The sequence below is a fragment of the Protopterus annectens genome, chromosome 16.part0, assembly GCF_019279795.1.
Source record: "Protopterus annectens isolate FY-2018-M chromosome 16.part0, PAN1.0, whole genome shotgun sequence".
In the NCBI taxonomy this organism is placed as follows: Eukaryota; Metazoa; Chordata; order Ceratodontiformes; family Protopteridae; genus Protopterus; species Protopterus annectens.
Genome location: NC_056750.1, coordinates 380,476,432 through 380,489,974, shown reverse-complemented (window position 1 = coordinate 380,489,974; position 13,543 = coordinate 380,476,432). Strand labels below are relative to the sequence as shown.

The following is a 13,543-nucleotide window of genomic DNA, read 5'->3' as shown; positions in this document are numbered from 1 at the left end:
ACATTCCTCTGAGGCTTTTGAGGATCCAGGGTCAGTTTGTGCTTTTCTTTGCTGGGCAGATAAGTTCCCTTTGTAGAGAAATCTTCCATTTTGTTAAATTTTTGTAATGTTTTATTACTTTCCCTTCAGGAAAGTTATTTTTAAGCTAGGAGTGTATTATTTAATGGACTGTCTCAAGACTGTAACATTCTTTTAAACAGATCACTTATTTCTTTCTGTCATTTTAAAAGTAGTACAAACTAACTGAAAACACATTTTCTGAGAAGAAATTGTTTATTTTTCAGTTGTAGGGCTGCCTTAGTCCTTTAAAGTGCTTTTTACTTTTTTTTGTCAAAAAAAAAGTCATTTTTGTGGACTGATAGTTTTATTGGTATTTGTTGCTTGTCTTCCTCGGGAAAGAGGCACCATTTTCATCTTGACCATGGAATAGACTATCGGTCCCACTCTCGATCTGTCTTCCAGCCACAAATAAGAAAAAGTTAAGCAAACAGCCTTTGCCACCACAACAGGGTAGCAGTTTGCTTCATCAGCAGGTGGGTGATGCCGCTGTGGCCATTTGTTATACTTCAGACCATTCATCTTTTACCCCAGACCTCACTGGTGTAGCAACTACAGCCACTATGGATGGGACGTTAGCAATATCGTCTGTGGCTGTTGGAGTCCTCTCAGTGGACAAGGGAGAGACACCGTTGTCAGTCCTGAGAGATGGAACATGGAAGGTTTCCCTGTTGTGTCAGAATGCTCTGCCCATCCCAGGAGAAGCACCTGCTGCCATTAGTAACATGGTTGGCTCAAATTTTCCAGTCAAAACGAAACAGAAAACCAAGCACATATGTACTCCTCTTCAAATTTCTTTGGATAGGAGTAGTTTACTGGGACTGGCTGAAGGTTTAATTCAGACTTTTGGTCCTTCTTATAGGTTCATAGCTACGATCCCCCATCCACTCGTCAAGATTTCTCTTGAAGAGAGTCAGTGAGGGGCTCTGCCTAACATGGACTGGGATTCTGTTCCAGAGTGTAGGGAGCCTCTGGGTTATGAATCTGTCCCTCCAGCATGTCCTATTTATTTTTGTGTTGAGGTTCAAATCTCTTGCTCTCGTGGCTCTGATGGATTTGGATTTTCTGAGGTGGAGCATGTCCATTAATTCTGGATTGGACATGGCCTTGTACGTCAGGCATAGATCACCTCTGAGTAGGCGGTATGCGACTGAATAGAGCTGGAGTTTCTTCAGCCGGGCAGCATATGACATATGTTTGAGACCCTTTATCCTCTTGGTGAGGAACTTTTAGGGTCTTTCCAATTGCTGCAGGTGTCGGGTAAGATACATCCCAAATGGGGCATTGTACTCAATTATGGGCCTGATAAGAGAAGAGTACAGGGGCACAATGACCACTCTTGATCTAGATGTGAATCCCTTCATGATAAGGTGGGCAGTATAGAAGGTCTTCCTAACCACCTTGGCAATGTGAGTGTCAAATGAGAGGTTACTGTCAACTTGGGTCCCTAGGTCCTTGATTACCTCTTCTGTACTTAATGGATTACCACTTATGTGGTAATTTGTGGGTACTTTGTTTTTCCCAAAGGGTATGACTATACATTTTTTTGGCATTCAGTTTAAGGCCATGGCTCTGGCACCAATTATCCGTTTCTGTGAGACCTCTCTGAAGGATTCTTGTGTCCGCTGGAGTATCAATTATGGCGCCCAGTTTGCAGTCATCTGCGAACTTTGTCAGCCACAATCCTCCTATGTTTGCTTGCACCTCGGAAAAATAAATGCCGAACAAGAGGGGTCCCAGGTCTGAGCCCTGTGGGACACCGCTTGTGACTGGCTTAGAGTCTGACATGGCTCCAGCAATTCTGACCTTGTGGGTTCTGTAACCCACAAACACAGAAAACCAGATAAAAAACACAGAAAGCAGGCACTTTGAGGTAGTAAGTCCGGAGACGCAAGTTAAGTGTTTTCTTAAGTTAGTTGCACACTCGATGAAACCAGGTCACCAAGAACCTGTAACTGGCATTCCAGATCTGAGAAAGAGCACGGAAACTTGAAAACTTAATGCAGGATTTAATGAACAAAAAAATACAAGCGTTTTCGCTGAAGCCACAGCTGCAGTTTCTTCAGAGGTAAATTTCAAAAGAGCGTCAAAAGCAGTGCTTTTAAAATCACGTCAGTACGTGATGCAAATCACTGAAACAAGTTTTAAAAACAGACACACCACATAAGTAGTACAACACTTACATTTCTAATAAACTATAATATCCCTACAAGTAAAGAAGTGTAGCAATTAGTACTGGTTAAAAAAACGAGGAACTACATATAATGTAATAGATACCACTAAAATTGTAAACTCAAAAAACACGATAAAGCGCAGTGACCACTATGCTATGGTAGCTAATAAACAGCAGCATAATGAAAATAGGATGCTGCAAAAGTAAAATTTCACTAATATAAATATTTCCAAAAGCTTAGTGTAGGAAACCAGTTACATTATACTATAGACACTGGGAATATAAGCTTGTTACAAGATGAAGTTGTTCAACATACTTAAACAGTAGCCATCTAAAAACTAATGTCTTTATAATTACAAAACCTTTTTAAAAATTCCCTTAACAAATACAAATAAAACCTTGAACGTTAGTTTAAAAAGTGTAAAGATATAGCAATACACAATAATCAAAAGTATCTCTGGGAAAGTTGAGTATTAATCAACCAGTACTTATTCTAGTAATAAATGTTGGCGTTGTTAACAAATCAACGCCTATAACTCTTCATTTTTAATACACATGCAATATTGCAGTGTTCATTTAAACCTGGAAAAGAAAAGGAATCCAATAGTAACTGCCATTCCAGTTCTCTGTTTTCTAAATATAATGAAACTGGCCCTCCTCTTTCTGGTTTAAGGACTTGATCTATGGCCATGAACTGGAAACTGTGTCCCTCATTTTTAAATATATGTTTGGCTAATGCGTTCTCTTTATTCATTTTTCTAATGGCATAAGAATGCTCGTATACCCTGTCTCGAAGTCTTCTATCAGATTTACCTACATAGAAGGCTTGGCAGCAATTACATGTAGCCAAATAGACTATAGATCTAGATTCACAGTTCAGTTTATGATTTATTTTGAATTTCCTTTCACGAATTATAAAAGAGTTAGCTACACGTACAAAGTGGCAGTAATTACATGCGCCACACTGGAATGATCCTTTATTTTTTGTTGCCCAGTTGGATACCTTAGGTATTTCCAAAATTGATTTCAAGTTATTACCCCTTCTGTATATAATCTTAGGTTTGATTCCTAGCTTATCCAGTAGTTGTTTATTATTAGAAATGAAATACCAGTTTTTATATAAAATAAACTGTATTTAAGTATGTTGAACAACTTCATCTTGTAACAAGCTTATATTCCCAATGTCTATAGTATAATGTAACTGGTTTCCTACACTAAGCTTTTGGAAATATTTATATTAGTGAAATTTTACTTTTGCAGCATCCTATTTTCATTATGCTGCTGTTTATTAGCTACCATAGCATAGTGGTCACTGCGCTTTATCGTGTTTTTTGAGTTTACAATTTTAGTGGTATCTGTTACATTATATGTAGTTCCTCGTTTTTTTAACCAGTACTAATTGCTACACTTCTTTACTTGTAGGGATATTATAGTTTATTAGAAATGTAAGTGTTGTACTACTTATGTGGTGTGTCTGTTTTTAAAACTTGTTTCAGTGATTTGCATCACGTACTGACGTGATTTTAAAAGCACTGCTTTTGACGCTCTTTTGAAATTTACCTCTGAAGAAGCTGCAGCTGTGGCTTCAGCGAAAACGCTTGTATTTTTTTGTTCATTAAATCCTGCGTTAAGTTTTCATGTTTCCGTGCTCTTTCTCAGATCTGGAATGCCAGTTACAGGTTCTTGGTGACCTGGTTTCATCGAGTGTGCAACTAACTTAAGAAAACACTTAACTTGTGTCTCCGGACTTACTACCTCAAAGTGCCTGCTTTCTGTGTTTTTTATCTTGTGGGTTCTGTCCTTGAGCCAGTTTGTAACCCATCTTGTGACATATGGGTTTACTTTTAAGCTGGTGAGTTTGTCTATGATGCCCGAGTGGGGTATTGTGTATAAGGCTTTTGCAAGGTCAAGGTAGGCTGTGTGAACTGCCTTACCCTCATCAATGGCCTTGGTGACTGTTTCAAAAAAGTTGACCAGGTTCAAAAGGCAGGATCTGCCCTTGACAAAGCCGAATTGGGTAGGATCCAGTGTCTGTAGGTCCCCAATGTCTTTGTTTATGAGTTCCATAATGATCCTTTCCATAGCTTTGCAGACCAGGCTCGTCAAGCTTATGGGGCAGTAATTTCCAGGGTCCGTAGAAGCACCTCCTTTGTGGAGTGGGACCACTGTTGCTGTACGCCACTCTTTGGGTACATATCCTGTAGTAAGGCTAAGATTAAACAGCAGCTTTATGTGTGGGTTTAGTTCCTCTTGGAGTTCATGTAGCACGCAGCTCGGGACACCGTCCGGTCCCATTGATGCTGTGTTTTTAGCTTTGGAGAGGGCGGCTCTCACCTGGGCATCTTTGATGTTAGGGAGGCTACACTCTGTTGGGATAGATATTTCTCCTTTGGGGGGGAGGGGGTGGAGAAATTTGCACTGAACCTGTCTGCCAGAATGTTGGCAATGTCTGTGGGTTCAGTGTATTTTGTGTCATTTTGGACTAACTCTGAGCATATCTGGGAGTTTCCACCAAGTTTCTAACATAGCTAAAGAAGGCCTTGTGATTGTCTTTTGTCTCTTTTGCAATTTTTCTCTCAAAGTTGGCCTTGGATGATTTTATGAGTGATTGTAGTTTTTTGCTAGTACTGATCAGAGATGCCTTCCCTTTTAGGGATTTTGCTCTGTCATGTAGTAGCTTCCTCCTCCTGTTGTAAAGTTTGTTAATGGCTGGGGTCCACCAGACAGGGCGCCTGCCTTTGGGGGAATGGGTCTTGGTTTTATTAGGGATTGCATGATCCATGCATTCTTGAAGATGTCCGTAGAAGGCATTTATAAAGGATTCAGCGGTGTGGGTTGTGGTTTCCACTGGCCCAGGGGCCTTGAAGGATAACACTTCAGTCTTAAGAAGTGTGAAGTCGGCTTTTGAGAAATTCTTCACTGTGGTCTTTTGTGCAGGGGGTGGGGGCGGGATGTGGATTTCCAGTGAGATTAATTTATGGTCAGAGCTCACCAATGAGGGGTATACTTCCGGTGTGGAGCATTTTGTCCCCATGTTTGTGATGATCAGGTCTAGTATATTATCTCCTCTTGTGGGAGTGGTGACTAGTTGTTCCATCGCATTTGAGTTTATGAATTCTAGGAACCTTTGGGCTAGGGTGTTGGGGCTTGAGTAATGTTCCCAGTCTATGTTTGGGTAGTTGAAGTCTCCCAATATGATGGTATTTGGAGAGACATTCATACTCTCCAGTGTCTTCAGGAAGGCTGTGTGGGGTTCCTGAGTTTGAGAGCGTGGTCTGTAGCATGCTACAAACTGTAGGGCAGTTTTGCCTATGGTTAGTTGCACCTGGATGGTCTCCGATGCTTCGTGCATTGCCACTAACCTGGAGGTGTGGATATCTTTGATGAATATGGATACCCCCCCCCCTTTTGTGGTTTGGTCCAAGTTTTGGGGCCGGAAAGCATGATATGAGGTATAACCTGGTAGTGCTGGGGTGCTCTCAGGAGCCTTGAACCAGGTTTCAGTCACTGCACAGACATCGATGTTTTCCATACTGAGGAGGGCTTCGAGAGCGTGCATCTTGAGGTTTAGACTTCTGGCATTGAGCAGCATCACCCTTAGTTTTATTTCAATTGCGTTTTCTAGGGAGGTGGGTTTGTCTTTTGAGCCTTGCCTAAAAAAGGCACTATGGGAGTGGCAAGAGCCTTGGCCAATATCTGGAAGCCCAGAGGTGACAGGTGCAAGCCATCCCTTGCGAAGCAGCGTGGCTTGTCAAGCATGTCATTTCAAGCAGACAGACATTGGATCCCCTTAGAATGACACCAGTAATTAAGCCAATTGTTAAAGCTAATCATTTTGTCTTTGTACTGTGGCATCATTCTTGGTGAGGGTAAGATGCTGCTCAGGGTCAGGGTCATACCGGCCTGGGCTACATAATCAGAGAACTCCTCTATGTCTCTCTTCATGTAGTCCAGGGAGGTACGTCTCAGGTCATTCACACCGGCATGGACAATGACTGAGTCATAGTTGTACTTGCTTTGGAGTGACCTGAATGCTTGTGTTATGTGGCGGATTCTAGCGCCCAACAGGCAGCTTAGTGTTACCTTTTCCTTGTTCAGTCTGGTGAGCGGGACGTCAGTGTGTCTGACTATGGAGTCACCTATTACAAGTGTATCTGGCATGTTGTTTGGCCTTAAGGGCTGTGACTGTTTAGCACACTGACTTTGTGAACTATGTGTTGCATGTGCTATGTCTTGAGGTAGTGGTCGCTTGGGTGTCTGCTTTGGAGGCCTCTGTTGTTTTGGTAGATTTTTAATTAGAGCCTCTGAGTATGTTTTTGTGTGGTTATGTGTTTGGTTTGCAGTTGTGATAGGTCTATGTGAGACTGGGTTTGTGGTGTGCGTGGTTACCTTCTCCTCCTGACTGGTTTTGCTAGTACTGAGTTGAGAGAGCTCAACCTCCAGTTTGGCTATATAGTTGCATCTCTCACATATATTTGTATTTGATGGGAGTAGGAGAGGGTTGTCTGTGTACTTGAGGCAATTGTAACATTGCCTCAAGATTTCCAGATTCACCAGCTGAACAGGAGAGGACGCCAGCAACTGACCCTTCGACATGCTAGAAAGTGTAAGGGATTGCTGTGTAACTGAGTCAGAAAGGACCTATAGGGAAATGGGTACTCAAGGATTTTTAGGTGAATAAAGTACTTTCTTTTGTTTAAGAGTGCTTTATCTGTATAAAAATGCTTTAGGAGCAAGTGCTGGGCTTTTCAGGTAGAGAAATAGACTGTTTAGATTGCAAGTAGAGTAGTTCTAAGGGAAAAATTGAAGAGCAGACTTGGCGGAGCCAGGAATACTTTAAGCCTGTTTAACGCAGATTTTAAGCATGGAACTTCAAAAGAGCTGGAAATGGTCAAAAACAACCAATTACTACAAGCTCTTTAAATAAATAAAATAAAATAAATAAAAATAAATAAATGGTCCAAAACAACCAATTACTACAAGCTCTTGTGCTGAGGTCACTCCTTCAGGGACAGATAGGCTGCTCAAGGCTCCCCACTCCCACTGGTGAGCAAAGAAATTTCCTTCTATCCAAGTAAGGCAATGGACAACACAGGAACTACACCACAGTCCAGAATACAGCAAAGCCTGTATACTGGTCTAAACTGGTCGAGGAGAGGCGGGAAAACAAGGATTTTTTTGTTTTGTTTTTGTGATAGAAAGTACACAGAAATGCAGGAAACAGTAATAAATCAGTTACACAGGCTAGCACACTTTAGTGGCAGCCTCAACAGTTAAATTTAACAGCAAACAGACAAACTTTCGACCAAATGTAACTTTAAGTGCAGATAATATATCTTGTAAAGTAGTTTCTGGTAAAAGAAAGAGGGATTCCTCTTTTCCTAAATAGATTCAAGATCCTGAATCTGAATAGGAAGATGCATGGAAGGATTCAAGGTTTTATCCTCAGATTTCATATTCAAACTCAGAGGAGATCTCAGTTTCTGCTTATCTCTGTGTGGGTTTCTCTTTCTCTGGCACTGCTGCTAGAACATCCTGGTGTTTTCATTAGGAGAACAATGAGGTTTCTCAGTCCCTCAGAAAGTACTGTGACTTGTTGCAGAAGGATTTTCCAGAGCCTACACCTATTCCTCCTGTCCTGTATGCTTTAGAAGATTTGTCTTGCTGCTTGCAGTTTTACTGATAGTTAGCCAGCTGTCCCTAAAAAGGCAGATAGGCATAGCTGTCAACCTTACATCTCTGAAATGAGGAACACTAGCCCTCATAATGTGAAACAAATGGGCAAAATGTAGAACACATAGTAACAGCTTACTAGCAACTTAAATTAAGAAGGTCATAGGATGGGTTAAAACATATTGGATTTACTTATGAAACAATCTTTTAAAGAATTAATATGATTCTTTTCTATTTACCATGGATAGCAGTTAAAAAAAAATTCCTGACACTGAATGTGACACAGAGCCTTTCGATGTGGAACTTTGAGGAACACGAACTTTTTAAGACCCCAAATGAGGTACATTCCTCATAATGAGGTACACTTGAGAGATATGCAGATAGGCTGTATTAAGTTCTTAGTCTTTTATATTTTTATACACCATTTGCTAACCTGTCCCAGCAGCTATAGCCTTAGTTGATTCCACTGCTTCTAAGCACTTAGTTTATTCCTCACTTAATAAACACTTAGATTATCCCACTCCTACATTTTCTAATAAGAATAGGAAATTATTGATAGGTATGGGAAAAATTGTATTCTTCTGGAACCTTGATTTTTAGAATTTTGAATTGTCATGCATACATGTAAAAGTTTGTTTTGACAAATTGTGAAAGCATGAGGAATGTTTTAATTACAGTTTTGTCTTGTGAAGAAAATCCGCTTTAAAATCACTAATCATTGTCTACAGGGTGTGTATGACTCTGATACTTCTTACAGGGCTAAGACCACTGGTAGTGTTTTAAGAAGGTTTTCTTGGCTGCATTCTCAGACCCTCCCAGATGATGTAAAAATTGAGATTTTAAATTCTCTTTTAGATAGAGATTTAGTGTTTGGCTGTCTTCTGCAGAGGTGATCAAAAAGTGTGATGAAAGGGACAAGTAATCTCAAGATTTTTCAGCCTTCCTTTTCCAAATTGTCTAAGGGAGTTTCTTTCCCTTATCCAATTTTTGCAAAATAATAATAATAATAAGAAGAAGCAGCAGAAGCAGCCTGAACAGAATTCAGGTAAGCAAATGTTTAACAAAAGCTCCAAAAAGAATTCTCAGACCTCCCAAAACCAAGGACAATCCTACAAGTCCGAGATCTTTTGATCCTCCCACTGTGACCCATTTTCTCTTCCAGAAAGTCTGAATCTCCATTTTTCTGTTTGTCAACAGATTGTTTCAGACAAATATGTTCTGAAAAATCATTCAATAAAGGTTATAGATGGTAGTAGTAGGAAATTCCTCCTTTGCAGAGGTATTCATTCCTCATCCTGCAGATCAGACTGTTTTGTTTCCTCTTGTTCTTCCTCACATATTGTCCAATAGGGTGATAGAACTAGTTCCTCCGTCCATGGTGGCAAATGGGTTTTATCCAGGGATGGTCCCAATACTAAAGAAAGAAAATGCTTGGAGATCAGTTCTGGATCTTTCTTTCCTAAACCTGTTTGTGATAGTGCACAAATTCAAAACATTGTCACTTCACAACTGTTCCTTTTTCAAATTTCCTGGTAGCACTAGACTTAAAAGATGCTTATCATCACATTCCTATTCATCCAGACATCAGGCACTTCTTAAGGTTTTGTGTGTCTGGATCACCTTGTCAATTGTCTACCTTACCCTTTGGATTATGCACTGCAACAAGAGTGTTCACAAAGTGTTTAACTCCAATTATAGCTCATTGAAGGTGACAGGTTATCCACATTTGTCCATATTTAGATGACTTGCTTATCTTTACAAAGTATTTTTTCAAGGTGTCATGAATGTGTCTCTTGGGTAAAAAATCTCTTGCACAAAGTGAGATTCAACATAACATTCACAAGTCTTTCTTGATTCTCTTACATGAGATTGTGTTCATAGGATGTCAGCTAGGCACTTCAGGTTAAAGAGCTTTTTTCTCCAGTGTGAAAAAAACAGATCTTTATCTAAATCAGTTTCTAAGGTTTTCCATCCAGATTTCAGTCACTGTGAGGGAATACCTAAGATTTTTGGGTCTCATGGCATATATTATTCTAATGATATCCCTGGCAAGACTCCACATGAGAGAGATGCAGTGGTGTCTGAAATCTCTTTGGTCCCAGCATCAGCACCTTTTATCTTCTCAAATCCCAGTTCTGGGGGGTTGTCAAAGAGAAATCTATTGGTGGAGACAACAGATGTCCTTAAATCCAGGTCTCCCCTTCTCCCTCAATGCTCCAAAGCAGTCAGTCAACACAGATGCTTTTGACTGTGATCAAGTTGCTCAATTCTTTGAAGACTCTTTGGTCCCTTTGACCTCTTCAAGTGGTTATAGACAGTACCACAGTCATGCGGTACATCAGTAAGCAAAGAGGAACCAGGTCATACCCCACTTTCAGACTAGTCATGTTAGCTTGGGATGTAGCTTTGTAGCACAATCTCACTCTACAGGCATCCTACATTCCATAAGAGCAAAATTATGTGGCAGACAAGCTGAGCAGGACCAGGGCAGAACCTCACAAATGGAATCTCCTCAAGCAGACATTTTTGCTTCATCTCTGAACAATTAACTAGACAAACTCTGTTCCAGTACACCATGCAATAAGGCCTGAAAGACATATGTCTTTTTTTCTTTAGACAGAATGTTTCTGTATGCCTTTCCACTAATATCCAGGGTGCTTGTTTTTCCCTTTGTTTGGAAATGGCAAGGGGCAATTACTACAATCTTCCTCTGAGACTGAATCTACTCACAGAAGACCAGGGGTGTTTGATACACCCTGACATTAGCCATCTTCAATTGACTGCATGTATGATAGGGTCTTAATTCCTTTAAGGCACCTGTTTTCTGAGTACATGCAGCAGGCACTAATGGAGACAAGAAAGCCTGCTACTAGAAGATCATATATTAGCAAATGGAAACAGTTTTCTAGTTGTTGCCAACAACATAACCAGCACCTACTCATGGCTGTGGTGGTTGTTATGTTTTACACTGTTTGTGTGAGTTACTCTCCTATGGCTTTTCATATTCCTCTGCAAAGTTCATTCATTGTCCATTTCATCATGCCTGTCTGAAGATCCTCCTCTTTCAATGCAGTCTCATAGCAAAATGTTCTTGAAAGGGGTTTGTATAAGAGTCCACCTAGAAAACTGGTGGTCCTTCCTTGGTATCATAATTTTGTCTTATTCCATTTGAACCAGCTAATCTGATAACTTTGAGGTTCTTAACATGGAAAACAGTTTTACTGATTGCTCTGACCTCTGCAAGAGTGGTATCAAAGTTGAGTCAACCCATCATTTTCTACAGGGGACGTGGTTTCTTTATGAACTAATCCTTCTTTAATACCTAAAATGGTATCCAAGTTTACTTTTAGCCAAACTATTTATCCCCCATTTACTTTCCTGAACCTAAAAATGAGGGAGAAAGGGATAATCCATACCTTGGATGTTCACAGACAACTCAGGTGCTGTTTTGATAGGACTAAATCTTTCAGATATTCAGATCAGTTGTTAATTTCTTGTGAAGATAAGAAGGGATAACCTTTGGCAAAACAGACCGTTTACAACTGGCTGTTTAAGGCTGTTACATTTTGTTATACTCACCATTACAAATATATTCCGGGGGGGGGGGTCAAGGCCCACTCTACCATCTAAGGGTTGGATTCTAGAAGTGCTCTTGAAGTTGCTACTTGGTCCTCTGTACATACTTTTGCAAAACACTATAAGATTGATTCCTTATCTAGGTCTCGATCCAACTTTGCTAAGACTGTTCTCCAGGGGATCCTGAACCCTCCTCCTTCCACCTCCCAAATATAGTTAGCTATGGTAATCTACACATATAGCTAAGGCTACTGTAGCAATGATCAATATGAAGAACATAGTACAGTTGTGTAAGTCAAACTTACCATAACAGTAGATGTTCGAATGGTCACTGCAGTAGTAGCCACTCCTTCCCTCCATTCGCCTTGTTTTTTGGTGTGTTTTTTTTTTTTTTATGTCAGGGTGTAGACATTTATTTTTGTTGTTCTTAGCATTGCCCTTTCAGGGCTTAAGCCTCCTTCTGTCTGTTAGCTGGAAAGCTCTGAGAGGCTGTATGCCCAAATGTGTCTTTTAGTCAGCTCAGTTCAAGCTGTTTGACAGTTTGAACGCATGGAAGGTGCCCTGAAGCTATAGAACTGGTCGGCCATAATATCCTGGGCAGGATATATATCACCCATATATAGATAAGGCTTCTGCAGCAGTGATCACTTGAACGTCTACTGTTATGGTATGCTTTACTTGCACAACTGTACTTTCTGAAAACTGAACAATACTGCATTTTTTTTCTGGGGGTTAGTGCCAGAAGTGACTAAGTGGGTGATAGAGAAGGTTGCTTAAAGTCACAAAATGAAATAGCTCCATTCCACCTAGAATTTTGTTCTGGAAACAGAACTTTGTCATTTAAGGTCAAGCAAGTTCATGGCCTGAAAGATGATGTGTTCATCAGTCTTAAATTCTCACTGACACCACTGTTGACATTGAGGACCTGAAAAACAGTGAAGTAATTATCTCAACCTCAATACTTTTTCTCTGCCTGAAGTGTAGTGGTACTTTTGGTAGGTCTTTTGAAATGCGTGATAATGTAACCCAACTAATTTTGTTTGAGGTGTATGGCAGAAGCAGTACTTTAAGTACTGGTCTGTTATTAAATAGCATGCTCACATTTAACAACAGTATTTAAATCCTCTGAAGCAGTACCAATATCCTTTGTGCTAGTTCAAGTTTGCTTCCACGTCACTTGAAGAGAATGGGTGACTATGTGGTCATTGTCTTTAGTCCTGTTACCATCCCAGATACTGCAGGCAAATATTTTGAAGCTTATCCAGTAATAAAATATGGGCCCCTTCAATGCCACTTATTTGTTAATATTGCAGATCATTTTCATTCTGGAAGTTGTGCAATTTTGACTCTTTCCCTTATAGCTGTCTTGGTACATTTGTTAATTTTTTTTTAATATCCTTACACTATAAATTACTTGTCCAGTTATACTTTATTATTTTAGTAACTGTACACTATAAAGTGCTGATTAAATCAATACTTCAGATCCCTGAGGCAGGCTGTAGATGAGACCGAGGGTGATTTCATCCATATTATGTATGTAGGTACTAATTTTTTTAATTCTTATATTGAAGAAATATAACAACCATCAGCATTAATTTAGAATTTTACAGTGCACTTTATATTGAAATCATACACATTATTGGGCTGTACTTTTTGGTCCCGCAATATGTTGTTTTTTTTATCTTTATTACTTAAAGCAAGATAGGGGAGGTATAAGGGAACTTTGAATGCAGGATGGAAAAAGGCGCTACATTCTTTAGAATATTTCATATTTACATCTTGTTTGCTTTGGAGCATATTTATCACCACAGTAGCAGAATCACAGCAATTTCAGGTTAAATACATGTTGTGTACAGTATAGTCCTCATTGGTTGCCTTGATCCCCAGCAGAGTTTATATTAAGGGAGCAGCCTTATTCAGACTTTAATTACCAGAACACCTGCACTGCAACAACTGTGAGCTGACATTTCATAGTAGTAAAACGTTTGTTTTCAGGAGCTTCTACTCTGTTCTAAAGGGAGATCTGCCAGTCAAAGATTGTTAACTCCCTGACAGTAAGTTGAA

General features: G+C 39.9%; 1 protein-coding gene across 1 annotated transcript in view; it reads left to right on the top strand.

Annotated features, from left to right (window-relative positions):
• The window catches only part of CNTRL (centriolin), a 4,034,091-nt gene that overhangs the window by 2,030,827 nt on the left and 1,989,721 nt on the right, over window positions 1–13,543 (top strand). The gene's annotated exons all lie outside the window — the stretch shown is intronic.